Consider the following 18,311-nt stretch of genomic DNA (forward strand, 5'->3'; position numbering starts at 1 on the left):
GAAGGCAATCTTTCCCAGTATAAGCGCCCTAATATACAACAAAACATATGTGATATATACGTCCCTTTTCAATGTAGAAGTGTTGGTTTCTTCAATTTCTTGATCGTCTGGAATTTCAATTATGATGATTTGGTCTCAGCAGTTTTATGTGAAGAAAAAAATGAATAAACGTACAATGTGTAATGTCGTTTTGTATAGTCCTTTGTTTAAAACAGTCCTTGTCCAATTAAAGTGGAAGGAACACCAGAAGAGAATGATCTATGTGGGGTGCGTACCGCAAACTCACACTAGGAGCAAGTATTCATGCGTGTAAAGGTTTCTTTATATTTCTTCACCCTTTCTGTGGGACCTTCACCAACTAGCATACAGAGAGACGCATACCTAAACTCACTTAAAGGTATAGTCAAGTCAAGTGCATAAAGGTATCTTTTTCCTCTATTATTACAGCAAAACAAAGTGCGTACCACACTCACAGGAAATAAAGTGGAGACATTCCCATCTGGGTTTCTTTTGGATGCAAGCACAGACTTCACATAAGAATAGGACTTTTCCATTTCCTGTCAGCTGACTTTGTTGATAACATGGAATCTGATGAATTAACATCAAAATCAAGTTATCAAGTTATATATGAATTATGTCGAGAGTGCTTTTTAATTCTATACTAAATATTTTATATTTTATCCATTAAATGGAACAATTAATAGTATGAGTGCGAGGTCATTTCTTGCACTCCTTATTGGTCAGTGCCCAGTTAAATAGCATGGGGTTGCACAGTGCCCACATGTCTTGAGGAAGGCTCCTGCTGAGCCGAAACGCGTCGACAACCACTGGGCACTGTAAAACCTCTTCTAACTTCAAAAGACCACCATTGAGGTATTTCTACTATTATTTGCACTTTATGAAGTCCGGACACATATTGGTGCAAAATCACGTTTTTAATGTTTTTTTTTTTTTTTTAAAGGAATAAACCGTTGGTATCTTTGTTTGGATGTTTGTCGATTTCTTGTCTGTATTTTTCTATACATTCCAACTATGGGAATTTTTGTATAAATAAACTTTTAAGAGATACGGATTAAGTGGCACATCCTTTCTTTTGTTTTTGGGACCATCAAAATATATGCTTGGTTCTTGAGTTTGAGACGGGTGTGGATCCAAAAGAAACCCAGATGGGAATGTCTCCACTGTCTTTCCTGTGAGTGTGGTACGCACTTTGTTTTGCTGTAATAATAGAGGAAAAAATAAGATTTTACTTAACGGTAAATTTATTTCTCGTAGTCCGTAGAGGATGCTGGGACTCCGTAAGGGCCAGGGGGAATAGACGGGCTCCGCAGGAGATAGGGCACTTTAAGAAAGCTTTGGACTCTGGGTGTGCACTGGCTCCTCCCTCTATGCCCCTCCTCCAGACCTCAGTTAGGGAAACTGTGCCCAGAGGAGATGGACAGTACGAGGAAGGATTTTTGTAAATCTAAGGGCGAGATCCATACCAGCCACACCAATCACACCGTATAACTTGTGATACACTACTCAGTGAACAGTATGAACAACAACATAGCCTCGGTTAAACCGATAAACTATAACATAACCCTTATGTTAGCAAAAACTATATACAAGTCTTGCAGAAGAAGTCTGCACTTGGGACGGGCGCCCAGCATCCTCTACGGACTACGAGAAATAGATTTACCGGTAAGTAAAATCTTATTTTCTCTAACGTCCTTGAGGATGCTGGGACTCCGTAAGGACCATGGGGATTATACCAAAGCTCCCAAACGGGCGGGAGAGTGCGGATGACTCTGCAGCACCGATTGAGCAAACATGAGGTCCTCCTCAGCCAGGGTATCAAACTTGTAGAACTTTGCAAAGGTGTTTGAACCCGACCAAGTAGCAGCTCGGCACAATTGCAATACCGAGACCCCTCGGGCAGCCGCCCAAGAAGAGCCCACTTTCCTAGTGGAATGGGCCTTAACCGATTTAAGCAATGGCAAACCTGCCGTAGAATGCGCCTGCTGAATCGTATAACAGATCCAGCGAGCAATAGTCTGCTTTGAAGCAGGAGCGCCAACCTTGTTGGCCGCATACAGAACAAACAGAGCTTCAGTCTTCCTGATTCTAGCCGTTCTGGTCACATAAATCTTCAAAGCCCTGACCACATCCAGGGACTCGGAATCCTCCAAGTCCCGTGTAGCCACAGGCACGACAATAGGTTGGTTCACATGAAAAGATGAGACCACTTTTGGCAGAAAGTGAGGACGAGTCCTCAACTCTGCCCTATCCACGTGAAAAACCAAGTATGGGCTTTTATGTGATAAAGCCGCCCATTCTGAAACACGTCTTGCCGAAGCCAATGCCAACAACATGACCACTTTCCATATGAGGTATTTCAACTCCACAGTTTTGAGTGTTTCAAACTAAGGTGACTTGAGGAAACGTAACACCACGTTAAGATCCCAAGGCGCCACCGGAGGCACAAAGGGAGGCTGAATATGCAGCACACCCTTCACAAAAGTCTGTACTTCAGGAAGAGAGGCTAATTCTCTTTGAAAGAAAATGGATAAGGCCGAAATTTGGACCTTTATGGACCCTAATTTTAGGCCCAAAGTCACTCCTGTTTGAAGGAAGTGAAGTAGACGGCCCAAATGGAACTCCTCCGTAGGAGCAGCTCTGGCCTCACACCAAGAAACATATTTTCGCCATATACGGTGATAATGTTTTAACGTCACGTCTTTCCTAGCCTTGATCAGGGTAGGAATGACCTCCTCCGGAATCCCTTTTTCCGCTAGGATCCGGCGTTCAACCGCCATGCCGTCAAACGCAGCCGCGGTAAGTCTTGGAACAGACAGGGCCCCTGCCGCAGCAGGTCCTGCCTTAGAGGAAGAGGCCACATATCTTCTGTGAGCAACTCTTGCAGCGCCGGATACCAAGTCCTCCGTGGCCAATCTGGAACAATGAGGATTGTTCTGAACCTGCATATTCTTATTATTCTCAACACTTTGGGTATGAGAGGAAGAGGAGGAAACACATAGACCAATCTGAACACCCAAGGTGTCACCAGAGCGTCTACCGCTACCGCCTGAGGGTCCCTTGACCTGGCGCAATACCGCTTTAGCTTTTTGTTGAGACGGGATGCCATCATGTCTATTTGAGGCAGTCCCCACCGACCCGTGATCTGTGCGAAGACTTCTTGATGAAGTCCCCACTCTCCCGGATGCAGGTCGTGCCTGCTGAAGAAGTCCGCCTCCCAGTTGTCCACCCCCGGGATGAACACTGCTGATAGCGCGCTTACATGGCCTTCCGCCCAGCGTAGAATCCTGGTCGCTTCTGCCATGGCCACTCTGCTCCTCGTTCCGCCTTGGCGGTTTATATGAGCCACTGCCGTGACATTGTCTGACTGAATCAGAACCGTTTTTTCCCGAAGCAATTCCTCCGCTTGACGCAGGGCATTGTATATGGCCCTCAACTCCAGGACGTTGATGTGGAGACAAGTCTCTAGATTTGACCAGAGACCTTGGAAATTTCTTCCCAGTGTGACTGCTCCCCAGCCACGGAGGCTTGCGTCCGTGGTCACCAGGACCCAGTCCTGAATGCCGAACCTGCGACCCTCTAGTAGGTGAGCACTGTGCAGCCACCACAGGAGAGATACCCTGGTCCTGGGAGACAGGGTGATCCTTCGATGTATTTGTAAATGGAACCCGGACCACTTGTCCAAGAGGTCCAATTGAAAAGTCCTCGCACGGAACCTGCCGAAAGGGATGGCCTCGTATGAAGCCACCATCTTCCCCAGGACCCGCGTGCAATGATGCACTGAACCCTGTTTTGGTTTTAATAGGTTCCTGACCAGGGCTATGAGCTCCTAAACCTTTTCGACCGGAAGAAAACCCTTTTTCTGGTCTGTGTCTAGAATCAGGCCCAAAAAAGTTAGACGCGTTGTAGGGACTAGCTGGGACTTCGGTATATTGAGAATGCAGCCGTGTAACTGCAACGTCTTCATGGACAGAGACACGCTGTCCAGCAACTTCTGCCGAGATCTCGCCTTTATGAGGAGATCGTCCAAGTATGGGATAATTGTGACCCCCTGCCTGCGCAGGAGCACCATCATTTCCACCATTACCTTGGTGAAAATTCTCGGGGCCGTGGACAGCCCAAACGGCAACGTCTGAAATTGGTAGTGACAGTCCTGCACTGCAAATCTCAGGAACGCCTGATGAGGGGGGAATACCGGAACATGAAGGTAAGCATCCTTTATGTCCAGGGACACCATCCAATCCCCCCCCTCCAGGCTGGCGATGATCGCCCTGAGTGATTCCATTTTGAACTTGAACCTCTTCAAGTACAGGTTCAGGGATTTTAGGTTTAAAATGGGTCTGACCGAACCATCCGGTTTCGGGACCACAAACAGGGTTGAGTAATATCCCTCTCCTTGCTGGAGATGAGGAACTGTGACAATCACCTGTTGAATATACAATTTTTGGATTGCTGCCAACACTAGCTCCCTCTCTGATGGGGAAGCCGGCAGAGCCGACTTGAAAAACCGGCGAGGAGGCAAGTCTTCGAATTCCAGCCTGTATTCTTGAGAAACAATCTCTAATGCCCAGGGATCCACCTGCGAGTAAACCCAGACATGGCTGAAAAACCGAAGACGAGCCCCCACTAGATCTGCCTCCCCCCGGGAAGCCCCAGCGTCATGCGGTGGACTTTTTAGATGCAGGGGAGGACTTCTGCTCTTGGGAACTAGCTGTGTGCAGCTTCTTTCCCCTGCCTTTCCCTCTGGCAACAAAGGACGATCCCCGTACCCTTTTTGTTTTTATTGGAACGAAAGGACTGCATTTGATAATGAGGTGCCTTTTTTGTGCGCTGCGGAGGGACATAAGGTAAGAAATTCGACTTACCAGCCGTAGCAGTAGAGACAAGGTCCGAGAGGCCGTCTCCAAACAACTCCTCCCCTTTGTAAGGCAAGGACTCCATATGCCGCTTTGAATCGGCGTCTCCCGTCCACTGTCGGGTCCACAAGAGCCGCCTAGCAGAAATAGACATAGCATTTATTCTGGAGCTTAATAAACAAATGTCTCTCTGAGCATCTCTCATATACAAGGAAGCATCTCTGATATGCTCTATGGTCATTTGAATGGCATCCCTATCTAAGGTGTCAATCTCCGTAGATAAGGAATCTGCCCATGCCACAACCGCACTACAAACCCAGACCGACGCCATAGCCGGTCTAACAATAGTACCTGAATGAGTGTAAATGTGCTTCATGGTAATTTCCTGCCTGCGATCAGCAGGATCCTTAAGGGAAGCCGTATCCTGAGAAGGCAGTGCCACCTTTTTAAACAAGCGTGTCAGCGCCTTGTCTACTTTAGGCGAAGATTCCCATCGTATCCTATCCGTTTGTGGAAAAGGATACGCCATAAGAATCCTTTTGGGAACTTGTGGTCTCCTATCCGGAGATTCCCAAGCCTTTTCGCACAATTCACTCAGTTCAAATGAGGACGGAAAGGTGACTTCAGGCTTTTTCCCTTTATACATGTGTACCCTCGTGTCAGGGACAGCGGGTTCCTCAGTAATATGCAAAACCTCTTTAATGGCAATAATCATGTACCGAATACCTTTTGCCACCCTCGGCTGTAATTTTGCATCTTCATAGTCGACACTAGAGTCAGTATCCGTGTCGGTATCTGTGTCATCGATCTGGGATATGGTGTGCTTCTGAGACCCCGAAGGGCCTGGCGCCACAGGGACAGGCATGGACTGGCTACCTGACTGATCCCTAGCTTCAGCCTTGTCTAACCTTTTATGCAATGGATTGACATTTGCATTCAAGACATTCAGCATATCCACCCATTCCGGTGTCGGTGTTGCCGACGGCGACATGACATTCAAGCACTCCCCCTCCACATTAAGCGAGCCTTCCTCGTCAAACATGTCGACACACGCGTACCGACACACTTCACACACACAGGGAACCTATTTTCTGAAGACAGTATCCCCTTCAAGGCCCGGTGTTCACCCCCTCTGGAGCTAATGGTGTCCAGTAGCCGAGGAAGCAGAGCCTATCTTAGACAAGAAGGTCTGCCCCTCTCTCCTCAGTCCCTCGATGCAGGGAGCCTGTTGCCAGCAGTGCTCCCTGTAAAAAAGTAGAAAAAAATCCAAACAAAAATGCTTCTAGGCAGAGAACTCTGGAGAGCTCTCTGCAGTGCACCCATCTTGCTCTGGGCACAGTGTAAAACTGAGGTCTGGAGGAGGGGCATAGAGGGAGGAGCCAGTGCACACCCAGAGTCCAAAGCTTTCTTAAAGTGCCCTATCTCCTGCGGAGCCCGTCTATTCCCCATGGTCCTTACGGAGTCCCAGCATCCTCAAGGACGTTAGAGAAAGATACCTTTATACATTTGACTCCTCTATATTTTTAAGTGAGTTTAGGTATGCTTTTCCTTGCATACTATTTGGTGAAGGCTACACGGAAAGGGTGAAGCAGTAAAAAGAAACCTTTACACGCACAAATACTTACCTTGAGTGTGAGATGGGGTACGCACCTCTCATAGGCCTTCATCTATCTATCTTTTCCTTCCATTATGATGGGATAAGGATAGTTCTAAACAAGAAAGATTGCTATATATAACGATACTACACATTGCATGTTTATCTACTTTTTGTCTTCGCATAAAAACTGTTGAGAACATCAAATTATGTGTCTGGTTTCCAAGTTTGAGACGTTTGTGGATCCAAAAAAGAAACCCAGATAGGAACATCTTTGCTTCATTTCTCGTGAGTGTGGTACGCACCATTACCATTGCAACTATAGAGGAAAAAGATACCTTTATGCACTTGACTTGACTATACCTTTAAGTGAGTTTAGGTATGCGTCTCTCTGTATGCTAGTTGGTGAAGGTCCCACAGAAAGGGTGAAGAAATATAAAGAAACCTTTACACGCATGAATACTTGCTCCTAGTGTGAGTTTGCGGTACGCACCCCACATAGATCATTTCTTCTGGTGTTCCTTCCACTTTAATTGGACAAGGACTGTTTTAAACAAAGGACTATACAAAACGACATTACACATTGTACGTTTATTCCATTTTGTCTTCACATAAAACTGCTGAGACCAAATCATCATAATTGAAATTCCAGACGATCAAGAAATTGAAGAAACCAACACTTCTACATTGAAAAGGGACGTATATATCACATATGTTTTGTTGTATATTAGGGCGCTTATACTGGGAAAGATTGCCTTCTCTTTTGCAGAGTTGAGAACTCGCCAACAATTTCTTCCAAAGGTGGTTTCGTCTTTCAATATGAACCAACCTATTGTGGTGCCAGTGGCTACTGACACTTTCACTGAGTCAAAGTCCCTTGATGTGGTTAGAGCTTTGAAAATTTATGTCACAAGAACAGCTCGGATAAGGAAACCAGAGGCTCTGTTTGTCCTGTATGCTCCCAACAAGATTAGGTGTCCTGCTTCTAAGCAGACTATTGCGCACTGGATCAGAGGGACGATTCAGCACGCTCATTCCACGGCAGGATTGCCGATACCGAAGTCGGTAAATGCCCATTCTACAAGAAAGGTGGGCTCATCCTGGGCGGCTGCCCGGGGGTCTCGGCTTTACAACTTTGCAGAGCAGCTACTTGGTCAGGGTCAAACACGTTTGCTAAATTTTATAAAAGTTTGACACCTTGGCCGATGAGGACCTCAAGTTTGGTCAATCAGTGCTGCAGGGTAATCCTCACTCTCCCACCCGTATTGGAGCTTTGGTATAAACCCCATGGTACTGAAGTGGACCCCAGCATCCTCTAGGACGTATGAGAAAATAGGATTTTAATACCTACCGGTAAATCCTTTTCTCCTAGTCCGTAGAGGATGCTGGGCACCCGACCCAGTGCATACTTTACCTGCAGTTGTTATTTTGTAGTTCCACTACATATAACATGTGCAGAGAGAGATAGATTTGGGTGTGGGGAGTTCAATCTGCAATCTAAATTGCAGTGTAAAAATAAAGCAGCCAGTATTTACCCTGCACAGAAACAAAATAATCCACCCAAATCTAACTCTCTCTGCAAATGTTATATCTGCCCCCCCTGCAGTGCACATGGTTTTGCCCAACTGCTAAAAAATTTCCTGCTGCGATCAACTTGGAATTACCCCCACTGTACGTTACAAGCTGTTCGTGCTAATTAGTACACTAGTAGAACATACTGCACAGAGATACTAAGTACAGTGATTTGGCATCCAGGAATTTAGGAAGGAGCTTTTATCTCTCTCCGTTATACTTAGAAAGATTACGATGGAGAGAGATCAAAGCTCCTCCCTAAGTTCCTGGATGCCAAATCACTGTACTTAGTATCTCTATACAGTATGTTTTACTAGTGCACTAATTAGCACGAACAGCTTGTAACGTACAGTGGCAAGATTAATCTTTCTATGTATAATGAAGAAAGATAAAAGCTCCTCCCTAATTTCCTGGATGCCAAATCACTGTCCTTAGTATCTCTGTACAGCAGTGACGTGCGGTGGGGTGAGGCAGGTGAGGCAGAGCCTTTCCTGTCATACTAACGTTTGTGCCAGAGTTTTGACTGCATAAAGTATATGAAAAATACAAAGAATATGTTTGAAATCTCTTCTTTGCTTTATTCTAATAAATTTTATAGCCAAAACTCTGGAGCAAAAAGTCTATGGCAGGTGAGGCAGTGCCTCACCTGTCTATCTTTTCCGCTCATCTCTGATCAAAACTCACCAAATTTCCAGGAGATAATACTGCTGCACCTGTGTATAATGCCCAGATGTACGTTTTGGCTCATATATTGCATGTAAATCTGGCTCTGGTGCTAGCCAGTGCCTCCTGAGCTATTTAGCTCACCGCACGTACCTGCTGTACAGTATGTTCTATTAGCTGTTCATGCTAATTAGCTGTTCACTAAAAACCCTGATTTATGTGAAACCTGTGTTTCATTGTGTTTCATGGGTGCCTTCCATTGAATGTTTTACAATGGATTACACAGAAAAAAAAAATTAATACAGAGAATGTCAGGGGAAAAAAAATATATAGATTGGCACTTTGGGAATCAAACCTGGGACCCTCAGCGTGGGAGGTGGGAGCCTTCACCGCTAGTCTATGTCACTGCATGGAAGATACACAAGTTCATTTGTAAAAGTAATGCAAGCAGCGATTCCTTCCCATTGGTGTTCGTTTATGCCGTTAGGGGACTCGGACGCTCATTTAGTGCACTGTACATAGTGTAAAGTCAATGAGCTACATTATTCCTTTCACACATTAGTTGCGTCTGCATACACAAGTGTTTTAAAACGTTCATTTTCTGTATAAACTATTCACACAGTGATTTGGCATCCAGTAACTTAGGGAGGAGCTTTTAGCTCTCCCCATTATACTTAATACTACGGGATTTGGACGCTCACATATCCCTAATATCAATAGACCATACTGTATCTGTAACACGTTCGTTTGCATCTGTATATGCTGTACTATTTGCATCTGTACTGTATATACTGTTATATACTGTATGACATACTGTAGCATAATGAGACACACCAGTAAAGTAGTTCAGTATTGTATTTTAAAGGAGACCACACGCATGTGCACTGGTGATTTTAAAAAGCGACATCTGGTGGATGATCTTAGGTATTACACTCAAAGGTAACGCCAAACGCTGTGCGCCTCCCTTCGACTAGGCGCGCCTCCCTGCTCCCAGGCACGCTGCGTATGCTCGCTTGCGACTAACGCCTCAGTCAGCCAAGATAACGGAGAACCCATCTGTATTAACTATTTGGAAATCTTTGTATTATAATACATTGCGGTGAAGCATTGGAATAATTCATTATTACGTTAGTCTGAGATACCTCACTTTTAACCTTAAAAAAGGAACTTTCAATGTACAGCTGATTAAGTGCTATTTACACTGTTCCCATTAAATGAATTGGACATTTTATTAATATCATATTTTATAGTAATATCTTTCATGAATATACCTGTATTGTACCCCCGGGAGGTGTATCTGTGAACTCTTTCAACCTTCAATAAGAGTTTTAATCTATTTGGTATTGTTGAGCGCCACTTGGTTTTGTGTTTTCTTTTAGTGTCTTAAGGGGATTGGCAATTCCTCTTCCCAGTGGCTGCTGACAAATCCATACAACACTAATTACCTGAGCGCCTCAGCCGTTTCTTTTTTCTGCATGTAAATATCTAGCCTTCTTTCTGATTTAATGTGAAAGAATGGTGAGTAAATATATTCCCACAAAAGATAAAATAAAAGCTCCTAAGTGCAATTAAGTACACAGTGCAACAATGTGTGCTGCAGCATTGTACTCAAACTAGTGACTTAGCTGGGGGAACGAATGCTCGCACTGACATAAATCTTAGCAAGTCTATGGAGGATATCCATGTTACGAGCCTCACTCACCTATACATCATACTGCGACTGCAAATGCCCAAATCCATGTTCTGACTCTCAGTATAATAATGGCAGCAGACAAAAGCCTTGAGCACAGCAGCTTCAGTGTTATCTGGGTCACGGCCGACGGTGGCCCTTTTTCACCACCTCACTTCAATACCTGGCTATGCCTCTGTCTTGACTGCATGATGTAACCTACAGTAGTTACCAGAACTGCGATATAACACCAATACACATAATAACAACCTATGATGCTCTGCAATTTATCATCTGCTAAAAAATAAAATGTTTGACCTAGCAACATAAATTATTACGTCCACACTCTGGCTGTCTACACAATTATTTATTAATACAGAGATGTCTCTTAACACTATTACCAGAAACAAATGTCAGCATGTTGCTAATGTCCATAAATTATCTTGGTATATTATGTACAGTAGTTTCACACGTTATTATGGGTTTTAAATCATAGCCATCTATCCGCTGCAGTGTGTATAGTTGACTACGTAAAGGTCCATACACACTAGGCGAGAAAAAAAATAGGGCCATTCTGAGCGAAAGCTTTTACAACCTCGTGTAGTGTGTACACTCAATGTCGTTAACGATGCGCGCTCCCACGCATCGTTAACAACCCCCTCCCTCATCTGAACATGTAAAGATGAGGGAGGTCCTTGTTAAAGACAGCTGCAGCATGGGCGTCGTGCCATTGTGCTGGTTCTAAACGGTTGCGCCCTACAGTAGGCTATGTAAAAGCTGATTGAGTGAGTGATAGTGACAGAGGTCAGATTCGACGACCATTAGGTAAAAGACTGTAAAACAGCTTTCTGACCTCCACTACTAGGCATCAGGTATAGTCAGCTAATTTGGAAACTGTTTAGATGGCATGATCGTGTTATCATTCATTTATACATATACGAATTATCAAAGCTAACAGTGACATTAGTAGGCAAACCAGTTGCTAGTATTTAAAGGTTATTTGATTCATTTTATAGTGCAGAATGAACTTTCAAAAAAAGGAAAGGTTATCAGTTTTAAAATATGGCATCATTTGTTTAGTACCCTATTTGGCCATTAGAGGTCATTTTTACGACAGTATTTTATTTTTTTATCAACAATTTATTTTATTTTATAGTGTTATAAAGAATGATACATGACTGAAACAGAAAGTCAACTGTAAAATTAGTTCACAAAGCTTCTCATTATTAATAAAGTCTTGCCACGGTGTAACGGCAAACCGGACACACAGAAGGTGGATGCTCTTGGGAATAGCAATAGTTGAAATCTGGCGCCAGCTTGGCGTTACTGGTTTGCCCTATCTTAGCAGCTGGGTCACTATAACAGTCCCCTAGCTTAGAGCATTTCTTGCCAGTTGCATTGATGGGCAGCAATGTGCACAGAGGTAGAGGGTCATACAGATGTGGGAAGAGTAGCTATCCTACTCCTTGGAAGCAGCAGTGATGGCGCTGTATGGTGATGCAGCAGGAGGCGTCTATTACAAGCAGACTGCTCCTGCTGCAGTACTGATCCAACCTGTGTCCTAGGACGCAGCTTCAGATAACTCACACACCAACGGAAGCTTGCAGCACCCATGGGCATGTGCAAGCCATCCATCACAGTGGCCAAGAAATCTCTGTGCAACGGCAGAGATCCCTGGCCTCTCCCACCACCAAAACAGTGGCGACGCGCCCCTCCGTATTCACAAATGGAGGCTGTTGCCCACCCCAACAGGCAGCAGATTGTCAATCACTGACAATCTGATGCTGTCCCTGCATCCTGTGTCGCAGGACCAAACATTGGTACTTTGCGCATCGGAATGCACATCTATCTGGTCCAGAATGAGGTCCTTACTAAATAGAAAATATTGCAAACGAAAGAATGGGGGATTAACTGTGCTTAAAACTGAGGAAAATTAGCTTTATATTCTATAGCTAAAAACATTTAACTGATAAACTCAGTTTATACTCAGTTTATATATTTATGACCCGCAGAACTTGAAAGGGAACTCAATGAACTGAATACACCATTGCGGAGGAAGGACTTGGAAATTAGAAGCTAAGCGGAGAAGGTTAAGATCTTGAAAATAAGATTTTACTTACCGGTAAATCTATTTCTCGTAGTCCGTAGTGGATGCTGGGGACTCCGTAAGGACCATGGGGATAGACGGCGCAGGAGACATGGGCACTTTAAGAAAGAATTTAGATTCTGGTGTGCCCTGGCTACTCCCTCTATGCCCCTCCTCCAGACCTCAGTTAGAGAAACTGTGCCAAGAAGAGCTGACAGTACAAGGAAAGGATTTTGGTAATCCAGGGCAAGATTCATACCAGCCACACCAATCACACCATATAACATGTGATAACAACCAGTTAACAGTATGACAAATAACAGAGCATCAGGTCAAACCCTGATGCAACCATAACTTAACCCTTATTGAAGCAATAACTATATACAAGTTTTGCAGAAGAAGTCCGCACTTGGGACGGGCGCCCAGCATCCACTACGGACTACGAGAAATAGATTTACCGGTAAGTAAAATCTTATTTTCTATAACGTCCTAGTGGATGCTGGGGACTCCGTAAGGACCATGGGGATTATACCAAAGCTCCCAAACGGGCGGGAGAGTGCGGATGACTCTGCAGCACCGATTGAGCAAACAAGAGGTCCTCCTCAGCCAGGGTATCAAACTTGTAGAACTTTGCAAAAGTGTTTGAACCTGACCAAGTAGCCGCTCGGCAAAGTTGTAATGCCGAGACCCCTCGGGCAGCCGCCCAAGAAGAGCCCACCTTCCTAGTGGCATGGGCCTGAACTGATTTTGGCAGCGGCAATCCAGCCGCAGAATGAGCCTGCTGAATCGTGTTACAGATCCAGCGAGCAATAGTTTGCTTTGAAGCAGGAGCACCAAGCTTGTTGGATGCATACAGGATAAACAGCGACTCTGTTTTCCTGACCCTAGCCGTTCTGGCTACATAAACCTTCAAAGCCCTGACCACATCAAGCAACTCGGAATCCTCCAAGTCACAAGTAGCCACAGGCACCACAATAGGTTGGTTCATATGAAAAGATTAAACCACTTTCGGCAGAAATTGTGGACGGGTCCGCAATTCTGCTCTATCCATATGGAAAACCAGATAGGGGCTTTTATGTGACAAAGCCGCTAATTCTGACACACGTCTAGCCGAAGCCAAGGCTAATAACATGACCACCTTCCACGTGAGATATTTTAACTCCGCCGTTCTAAGTGGTTCAAACCAGTGTGACTTTAGGAAACTTAACACCACGTTAAGATCCCAAGGTGCCACCGGAGGCACAAAAAGAGGCTGAATACTCAGCACTCCTTTTACAAACGTCTGAACGTCTGGTAGAGAAGCCAACACTTTTTGAAAGAAAATGGATAGGGCCGAAATCTGAACCTTAATGGAGCCTAAGTTTTAGGCCAAAATTCACTCCAGTTTGTAGGAAGTGAAGGAAACGGCCCAGATGGAATTCTTCCGTAGGAGCATTCCTGGCCTCACACCAAGAAACATATTTTCGCCAGATACGGTGATAATGTTAAGATGTTACGTCCTTCCTAGCCTTTATCAGCGCAGGAATGACCTCACCCGGAATGCCTTTTTCCGCTAGGATCCGGCGTTCAACCGCCATGCCGTCAAACGCAGCCGCGGTAAGTCTTGGAACAGACATGGGCCCTGTTGCAACAGGTCCTGCCTTAGAGGAACAGGCCACGGATTTTCTGTAAGCATTTCCTGCAGATACCAGATCCTTCGTGGCCAATCTGGAACAATGAGGATTGTTCTCACTCCTCCTTTTTCTTATTATTCTCAACCCTTGGGTATGAGAGGAAGAGGAGGAAATACATAGACTGACTGGAACACCCACGGTGTCACTAGGGCGTCTACCGCTAATGCCTGAGGGTCTCTTGACCAGGCGCAATAACTCTGCAGCTTTTTGTAGAGGCGGGACGCCATCCTGTCTATCTGTGGCAGTCCCCACCGAACTGCAATCTGTGCGAAGACTTCCTGATGAAGTCTCCACTCTCCAGGACGTATGTCTGGTGAGGAAGTCTGCTTCCCAGTTGTTCACTTCCGGAATGAACACTGTTGACAGTGCTCTTACATGATTCTCCACCCAGCGAAGAATTCTGGTGGCTTTCGCCATCGCCACTCTGCTCCTTGTACCGCCTTGGCGGTTTACATGAGCTACTGCGGTGACGTTGTGACTGGATCAGAACCGGTTGGTCGCGAAGAAAGGTCTCCGCTTGACTTAGGGCGTTGTATATGGCCCTTAGTTCCAATATGTTGATGTGAAGACAAGTATCTTGACTTGACCAAAGACCTTGGAAATTTCTTCCCTGTGTGACTGCTCCCCAGCCTCGGAGGCTCGCGTCCGTGGTCACCAGGATATAGTCCTGAATGCCGAATCTGCGGCCCTCTAGAAGGTGAGCACTTTGCAGCCACCACAGGAGAGATACCCTGGCCCTGGGGGATAGGGTGATCAACTGATGAATCTGTAGATGTGACCCGGACCACTTGTCCAGTAGGTCCCATTGGAAAGTCTTCGCATGGAACCTGCTGAAGGGAATGTTTTTCCCAGGACTCGAGTGCAGTGATGCACTGACGCCTGTCTTGGTTTCAATAGGTCCCTGACCAGAGTCATGAGTTCCTGGGCCTTCTCTATCTGAAGGTAAACCCATTTCTGGTCTGTATCCAGAAACATACCCAAGAAGGGCAGACGAGTTATAGGAACCAACTGTGACCTCGGGAAATTGAGAATCCAGCCGTGTTGCTGTGACACCTTCAGCGAAAGCGACACGCTGTTCAACAACTGCTCTTTTGATCTCGCCCTTATTAGGAGATCGTCCAAGTATGGGACAACTGTGACTCCTTGCTTGCGTAGGAGCACCATTATTTCCGCCAATTACCCTGAAATTGGTAATGACAATCCTGTACCGCAATTGTCAGGTACGCCTGATGGGGTGGATAAATGGGAACATGAAGGTATGCAGCCTTTATGTTTAGATACACCATCAAATCCCCCCCTTCCAGACTGGCGATGATCGCTCTGGGCGATTCCACTTTAAATTTGAACCTTTTCCCGTATAGGTTCAGAGATTTAAATTTTTAAAAATAGGTCTGACCGAACCGTACGGTTTCGGGACTACAGCCAAGGTTGAGTCATATCGCCTTCCTTGTTGCAGGAGGGGAACCTTGACCACCACCTGTTGGAGATAAAATGTGTGAATTGTATTTAATATTATCTCCCTTCCTGGGGGAGAAGCCGGTAAGTCCGATAAGGAAAAACCGGCGAGGAGGCACCTTTCGAATCCAGCTTGTAACCCTGAGAAACAATTTTTTATTGCCCCGGGAACCACCTGTGAGTGAACTCAGATGTGGCTGAAGAGTCGAAGACGTGCTCCCACTGGGGCGGACTCCCTTAGCGGAGCTCCAGCGTCATGCGTTGGATGTAGTAGAGGCCGGGGAGGACTTCTGTTCCTGGGAACTAGCTGTGCCCTGTACCCTTACCTCTGGTAAGATAGGACACTCCTCGTACTTTCTTGTTATTCTGTGACCGAAAGGACTGCAATTGATAATGTCGTGCTTTCTTAGGCTGTGAGGGAATATAAGGCAAAAGATCAGAATTACCAGCTATAGCTGTGGAGACCAGGTCCGAGAGCCCTTCTCCACACAATTCCTCAGCCTTGTAAGGTAAACCTTCCATATGCCTCCTTTAGTCGGCATCACCTGTCCATTGCATGTTCCACAGGACACTTCTAGCAGAAATCGACATAGCGTTGACTCTACAACCCAGTAGACTAATGTCTCTTTGGGCATGTTTATATATATATATATATATATATATATATATATATATATATATATATATATATATATATATATATATATATATATATATATATATATATATCTATATATATATATACATACATACATACATACATACATATACTAGGGTCAATACCATGGTATCCTTATCTAGGGTTTCAATCTCCGCTGATAAGGTATCTGTCCACGCTGCTACAGCGCTATAAACCCATGCCGACACAATCGCCGGTCTGAGTAGTGTACCAGCATGTGTGTAAATGGACTTCAAAGTACTTTTACTGCAAGCTATCTGCAGGATCCCTGAGGATAGCTGTTAAGTCAGCGCTACCTTTTGGGTAAACGTGACAAGGCTTTGTCCACCCTAGGGGAAGATTCCCCTCGTATCCTGGCCCTAGTAGGGAAAGGATACTCCCTGAGAATTCTTTTTGGGAAGCTGCAGCTTCTTGTCTGGAGATTCACGCTCTTTTTCTTCATGAGAGGAGGGAAATTTATCTCAGCTTTCTTCCCCTTAAACATGTGTACCCTCATGTCAGGGACAGATGAGTCATCAGTGATATGCAAAACAACTTTTATTACAATAATCATATATTGAATACTTTTCTGCCAGTTTTGGCTGTAACTTTGCATTATCGTAGTCGACACTGGAGTCAGACTCCGTGTCGATATCAGTGTCTATTATTTTGGATAGTGAGCATTGTGAGACTCTGAAGGTCTCTGCGACATAGGGACAGACCTGTGTAGATTCACTGTCTGTTCTCTAATCTTTTGTGCAATAAATTAACCTCAGCACTTAATTTCACATATCCAATCAGGTGTCGGCGTTGTCGACGGAGACACCACTCTCACACATTTTTGCTCCACCTCCTCCTTAGGAGAGCCTTTTACCTCAGACATGTCAACACACACGTACCGACCCACCACACACTCAGGGAATGCTCATCTGAAGATAATTCCCCCACAAGGCCCTTTGGAGAGACAGAGAGAGAGTATGCCAGCACACACCCCAGCGCTATATGACCCAGGAAAAACACAGCAATTTAATGTTTACCCAGTAGCGCTGTTATTATCTGCGCCGAATTATGTGCCCCCCCTCTTCTTTAAAACCGTCTCTTCTACCGTGGTATAAGCAGGGGAGAGTCCGGGGAGCTTCCTCTCAGCGGTGCTGTGAAGAAAAACATGGCGCTGGTGAGTGCTGAGGGAGAAGCCCCGCCCCCTCGACGGCGGGCTTCTGTCCCGCTAAAAGTGTAAAATTGGCGGGGGCTCATGCATATATACAGTGTCCAGCTGTATTATATGCTCCTTTTGCCAAATAAGAGGTTTATATTGCTGCCCAGGGCACCCCCCCCCCCTTGCGCCCTGCACCCTTACAGTGACCGGAGTATGTGAGGTGTGTGGGAGCAATGGCGCACAGCTGCAGTGCTGTGCGTTACCTCAGTGAAGATCATGAAGTCTTCTGCCGCCTATGAAGTCTTCTTTACTTCTCATACTCACCCGGCTTCTATCTTCCGGCTCTGCGAGGGGGATGGCGGCGCGGCTCCGGGACGGACGGCGAGGGTGAGATCCTGCGTACCAATCCCTCTGAAGCTAATGGTGTCCAGTAGCCTAAGAAGCAGGACCTAGCTTCAGAGAGTAGGGCTGCTTCTCTCCCCTCAGTCCCTCGATGCAGGGAGTCTGTTGCCAGCAGAGCTCCCTGAAAATAAAAAACCTAACAAAATACTTTCTATCAGTAAACTCAGGAGAGCTCACTGAAAAGCACCCAGCTCGTCTGGGCACAGTATCAAACTGAGGTCTGGAGGAGGGGCATAGAAGGAGGAGCCAGTGCACACCAGAACCAAAATTCTTTCTTAAAGTGCCCATGTCTCCTGCGGAGCCCGTCTATCCCCATGGTCCTTACGGAGTCCCCAGCATCCACTAGGACGTTAGAGAAAGAACTTTTTTTTAAATCAAGTGAGAATGTAGATGAGTGACTCTCAGCGCAAGTCCACAAGTACCACATATAGGCAGTGTCTTGTGGATTTATCCCACCTGCTTCCACAGACAGATATCCTCAAAGCATCACCTGTTTCCTATGTATCACT

General features: G+C 45.5%; 1 protein-coding gene across 3 annotated transcripts in view; it reads right to left on the minus strand.

Annotated features, from left to right (window-relative positions):
• KIAA0753 (KIAA0753 ortholog) overlaps positions 1-18,311 on the minus strand; it is a 206,541-nt gene that overhangs the window by 103,388 nt on the left and 84,842 nt on the right. The gene's annotated exons all lie outside the window — the stretch shown is intronic.

The sequence above is a fragment of the Pseudophryne corroboree genome, chromosome 2, assembly GCF_028390025.1.
Source record: "Pseudophryne corroboree isolate aPseCor3 chromosome 2, aPseCor3.hap2, whole genome shotgun sequence".
NCBI lineage: Eukaryota > Metazoa > Chordata > Amphibia > Anura > Myobatrachidae > Pseudophryne > Pseudophryne corroboree.